The following is a 6,000-nucleotide window of genomic DNA, read 5'->3' as shown; positions in this document are numbered from 1 at the left end:
AGAACCTGGAGATGACTATTGTGATACACTGCAAAGCCAATTTCAATTCCTGTAACTAGTGTGGTTATGCCAAATATGATTCCATTTATATTAATTTTAATTTCTTTCTCCAGGATGTCCATTGCAGGTTTGCTGAATTCGTTCTAGGAGGCAAAAATCTTTCATTCTAAATTCTTCAAGTACTTTTTTTAACAAACACTGAATTCCTTTTTCAAATTATCTAAAAATTACATAATATCTGAAAGAAGTATTTTATTCATATATTTTTGCACAGTCGTCTTTTGAGACAGTAAGGAGTGCGGATGTGCTGAGTAGTGTGCGGAGCAGCGGAACAATGGGTAACATGTTGACCCAGTACAGGATAGCGATTGGGAGATGGAACAGCATAAAGGGAAGCAAAATGGAGACAAGAATGGAGCTGAAAGGTGAAAAAAGAAGAGTGGTGGCTACTCTACTGGTGGCAGCGGTGGTGATGGTGCTATTGATAATAGGAGGGGTGGAAATTAATCCTGGCCCAGGACCAGTGGGTTCCATTGGATGGGAAGAATTTGAAGCAATAAGAGAGATGATAAGAGAGGCTTGTCAGACAGAACAAATAAAGGAAATGTTTAGAGAGCTATCCAAGGACTTTATGGACCTAAAGTCGAGTATCAAGGAAGACGTTAAGAAGATATTAGAAGAGGAAGGATGTAATAAAGACGAGTTGGACGTGTTGAAACAGAAAGTAAGAAGCTTGGAGCGGGACCTGAGAGAAACTAAGAGACTAGTAGAGAGGGGTGTGCAAGATAGTGTGAGAAAAAATATTTTTATACATGGTGTCCAAGAAGAAGAAAAAGAAACAAAAAAGTGGAACAAGTATATAAAGTGGTTGAAGTGATCCAGAATAGAATGAAAATCAATTTTAGTGAAGTAGATATAGACGATGTGCAGCGTGTGGGGAAAATGAAGGGAAGAAGGCCAATCAGAGTGAAATTATTATCCACCCTGATGGCTGACATTGTGATAAGAAATTCGAGCAATCTAAAAGGAGAGAAAGTGTGGATATGAAGGGAGATGAATAGAGAAAACATCGAGAAGAACAGGATCCTAAACAGACACTTAAAAGACGCAAAAAAACAAGGCCTCAAAGCATATATCAGAGGACAACAATTGGTGGTTGGAGACGGAAGATGGAATCGTATATGGGGAGTAAACCAGCTAAAAAAACAGGATGAGAAACACCAACAACAACAACAGAAGGAGTCCGGGACGGCAGAGGGAGCAGCAAGGAAGAGCACTAGGAGAAGTGGTAGTGACGTAGTGGAGAGTGATATTACGGAAGTGAGCGAAGTCCACACCAGATCCGGTGCAGAAAGTAGAGAACTGCTGACCAGCAGAGCCAGCAAACAGATGGTCAAGACTGCAGAGACCTTGAAGAGTCAGCACAGTGTAGAGATGGAAGAAGCAAGTAATGTGCCACAAGTGGTGCAGAGCAAAATGAAAAGTGCAATTGAAGACATTACGAGGCAGGGTAAGGATTCATCCTCACCGAATAAAAGGAATACAGAAAATAAAATAGAAGACAGGTATTAAGTAAGGAAAGATCATTAAGTTTGAAGGATTTATGGGGAAAGAAAAAAGGCGTAGGCACGGAGAAAGGGAAGGAGGACAAGAGGAATGAAGGAGGGGATAGAGATGGAGAAGTACAGAAGCAGAGAGGGGGAGGGAAAAAAATAACTAGAGATGACAATAGGGTTGTGAAATATTGAGGGGTTGATGGGGAAACTAGGAAATAAAGAAATAGAGAAATTAGTCAAAGAGTTTGAGATCATTGCCCTAGTAGAGACTTGGCTAGGAAAAGGGATAGAAATCGAATGGGATGGGTATAGAGTAGTCAACGTCACAAAGAAGAAATTAGGAAGGATGGGAAGGAATCCGGGAGGGATAACAGTCTTAATAAAAAAATGAGATAGTAGGGAGAGTAGAGAGAATACAAAATGAGGTAGAAGGGGTGGTGTGGTTTAGAGTTAAAATGGGAAGAGAAGAGAAGAGAAAGAGGCAATTTGTATAGCTCTCTTGTACAACCATCCTAAGGATTCAGTTTATGCGAATAAAATTGTTTTCGAAGATCTGATTGAAGAAATAAATAAAATTAAAGGTACATATATGGAAGATGGAATGATACTAATAGGAAATTGGAATGCAAGAGTGAGTAATAGGGTACCGAATTATGGGAGGGAGGATACTGAAGTGAGAGGGTATGAAAGAAACAGTAAAGACAAAGAGATAAATAGTAATGGTGTAAAGTTGCTAGAGCTATGTGCTATAGAAAAATTATATATTTTAAATGGATGGATGGATGAAGGGAGACACTACGGGAGAACTGTCATTCATCACATCAAAGGGAGGGAGTGTGGTTGATATAGGAGTAAGCTCGGAAACAGCTTTAAGGAAAATCATTTTTGAGGTGGTAGAATGTGGGTCAACAGATCACATAAAATTAAGAGAGGAAAATGGTGAAGCAAAGAGAGGGTTAGGAAATAGGATGAGGCATAAAGAGAGATGGAAGTATATTTGGAATGACACTAAGATTGAGAAATTGAGATTGGAGTTAAGTGAGAGGGGAGATAGTATAAGAGTAGAAGCTGAAAGAGTGCTAGAAGACATAGATAAAGCCTCAAAAAAAAAAAAGGCGTCCTGTATGGGAGGTGGGAAAGAAAGTAAAGATAAGAGAAGAGGGAGACAAAATCAGAGCCACAGGATGGTTTGATGAAGATTGTAAGAGGGAACGTGAGATAGTTATGTCAGCACTAGCAGAGTTTAAGGAGGGAAACAAGAAAAAAGAAAGGAATATTGTAAACTAAGAAGAGAATACAAGAAGCTACTGAATGAGAAAAAGAAATGCTGGAGAGAGACGGAAGCAGAAAGAGTGAACAGATATTGCAAAGAGAAAAGATTTGAGAGGATATGGGTCACCATTAACAAACAAACTTAAGAGAACTAGGCCTATGGCGAAGGGAGCAAGCTTAGAAGAAAACGAGTGTGTAGGATATTTTGCAGGTCTTTTGAGTGGGAGAGGAGATTGGCATGGGGAAAAAAGTAGGACATTTATCCGAAGAGATTTGCAAGTAGGAGTACAGTTACTAGATGGGGAAATAACAATCCAAGAAATAATTAGTGTGTTAAGTAAAATAAAAACGAAAGTAGCGGGTGGGGCGAATGGTATTACCAATAGAGTATGGAAGGAAGTAGGGACAAACGAATCGATGTTGGTGATGGTAAAGTTTTTTAACAAGATATGGGAATCGGCAAAATTTCCTAGTGAATGGAGAAAAGGAGTATTATGTCCTATATACAAGAATAAAGGTAGTCGAAGTGATCCTAATAACTACAGAGGAATAACACTCCTTAACTCGCTATCGAAGGTATACACAGGAATTTTAGCCAATAGGATTTTAAATTGGGCAGAGAAGTATGGAAGGATTTCGAATAATCAAAATGGGTTCAGAAAAGAGAGAAATTCTGTGGATAATATATGGATTTTGGATACTTTAATTACGAAATATGTCAAGATAGCAGGGATGAGATTATATGTAGCAGCAATAGATTTGGAGAAAGCCTTCGATACAGTGAATAGGGAGGCGTTGTTTACTAGGTTAAGGGATATCGGGCTATCAAAGAAAATGAGAATGGCAATAGAAGGAATATACAAGGAAGTAATGGTGATGATTAAATTAAAAGGGGGTGAATTGAGCAAGTATATTGAATCCAAGAGGGGTGTAAGACAAGGCTGTAAACTGTCACCGATATTATTTTTATTGTTTATAAACAATATATTAGACGGTCATGGAGGCGAGGGCTGGCAATGTCCTTGGATAAACAAACGGGAAATACCTGGATTGCTATTTGCGGATGATTTATTGATTTTGGCACTAACAGCAAGGGGGTTGAGAAAAGGGCTAGCAGAGGTGGTGGAATGTACAAAAAGATGGGCACTTAGAATAAATGTACAGAAGACACAGATAATGGTATGCAGGAAAAGGAAAGACGAGAAAGAAAAGAAATTTTGGATAGTAGAACAAGAAGAAATCAGAACAGAAAAAAAATTGAGTACTTAGGAGTGATAATTAGTAGCAATGGAACATGGAAAGACCAGACCAAAACAGCTAAATTAAAAGGGAGAGGAGCACTGGCTATAGTGGGAGTATTGGAGAATAAATTCCCTGATATTAAATACAAAATTCAGAGAATGGTGTTCCAATCAATGGTTAAAGGAAAAATGTTATATGGGGTAGAAGTGTGGGGATTGGAGGAGAATAGAAATGAATTAAACCGGGTGGTGGCAAAATTTAGTAAGATTATGATGGAGGTTCCTAATTGTACTGCTAATGTGGGGACTAGATTAGTTTGTAAAGAATCGATAGATATTACTATAGCAAAGAGGATAATGAAATATTGGATGAGACTGGAAGAAGGAAAACGAGGAGATTTATTACAAGAGGTGTATAGGTTCCAGAAAAGTATGGAGAACGAAGAGTACTGGGTGAACAAATGCAAAAACAAATTACGAAAGAGGATTAGAAGAATGCTGGGAAAGATGGGGAGAGAGGAAAGATTGGGTATTGAGAAAGTTAGAAAAGAGAGTGGCTGATATAGAAAGACAGAATTTAATAATGGAATGTAGGGAAAGAGACTCATTATCAGTATTAAACAAATTAGTAGAAATTATGAACCCAAGAACCGAATTTGAGGGTAGAAGAGGTAAAAGAGGATTATACTGGTGGGTTATGGGAATCCCAAAAAATTTAGGATGGATAGGTCGAGAAAATAAGGATAGATGTATCTTATGTGGAGAGGTATGGTCAGATAGACATATATTTTCTAAATGTAGTGAATTAAAAGAGATAAAAATGAAAGTGTTGAATAAAAAGGAGATAGAAAAAGTAGAAAAGGGTCATAAGATGACGACATGGTTATGCAGAGAATGGGAAAGAGGAACAAATATATCAAAATATTTAAATTTGGTTAGAGCTAGGTATTATGATTCAGATAATGAGTGCCAAAAGAAAAAGATTGTACTATAGCGTTGGAAATAATGATATTTAGGCTAAGTGATGCAGATTAATAAAAAAAAATTGTGATTAATAATTCTAGGTCAAAGGGACGAAAACAAGAAAGAAATGTGCTAACTACAATGGGTATGTATAGAAAGGTATAATAGTGAGTGGTTTTTTAAACTAAGTAATGCAAATATGAGGAAAAACAATGATGAGTAAGATAACTGTTGATATGTGGCCAATTTCAGTAAAAAAAAAAAAAAGTGAAATAGATTAACATTAGATCATAGTGGATAGAAAAAATTAAACAGGGTAAACGGGTGTATTGAAACTGGTAATTTAAAGAAATGTGTAATTAATTAGTGAGTAAAAAAAAATCTAAAAGATATAAATAAGAGGAAAGATCGGTGAGGAATAAGGAAACTGTTGACAGTCCAGTGTTGTTAAATGGTGTTTAAAAAAAAAAAAAAACCTCTAAGACATAGTGTTGACAATATAGTGGATAAGTTACTATAAGATAAATGAAAAGGTGAAAGCGAAGAAGAGAGATGAAAAGATTTGGAAAAGGGAGGGAGGGGGGAATATAAGATGGAAGGATGGGTTACGAAAGACCCATCCCTAGGTGAGTAAAACAAACATGTCCGCACGTAGAGATAAGGAGAATCAAGATGGGAGCAGGCAATGTGTTTTATGACGACTCAGATTAGTAGGCAGGACAATAGACAAGAGCATGACGGTCAGGTATCCTCCTCGGCGATTCATCAAGCAATGAATGGGAGGGAAACATGTTGCCATAGAGGTTTAGGTGGGGATGTCATCTGACCCACGGGTGTGGCTGATAGTGGTGTCATGGGCGGAAGGGATTCCCTCTCTAGCAAGGGATACCACGATCAGCCAGTTGTCTTTTTTTATTTTTTTTATTCCTGTTAGTTAGTTGTAGTAGTAGAATATTAGTTTTAGTGTA

This window comes from Anabrus simplex, chromosome 3 (assembly GCF_040414725.1).
Source record: "Anabrus simplex isolate iqAnaSimp1 chromosome 3, ASM4041472v1, whole genome shotgun sequence".
In the NCBI taxonomy this organism is placed as follows: Eukaryota; Metazoa; Arthropoda; class Insecta; order Orthoptera; family Tettigoniidae; genus Anabrus; species Anabrus simplex.
Note: the sequence above shows the minus strand (reverse complement) of the source record.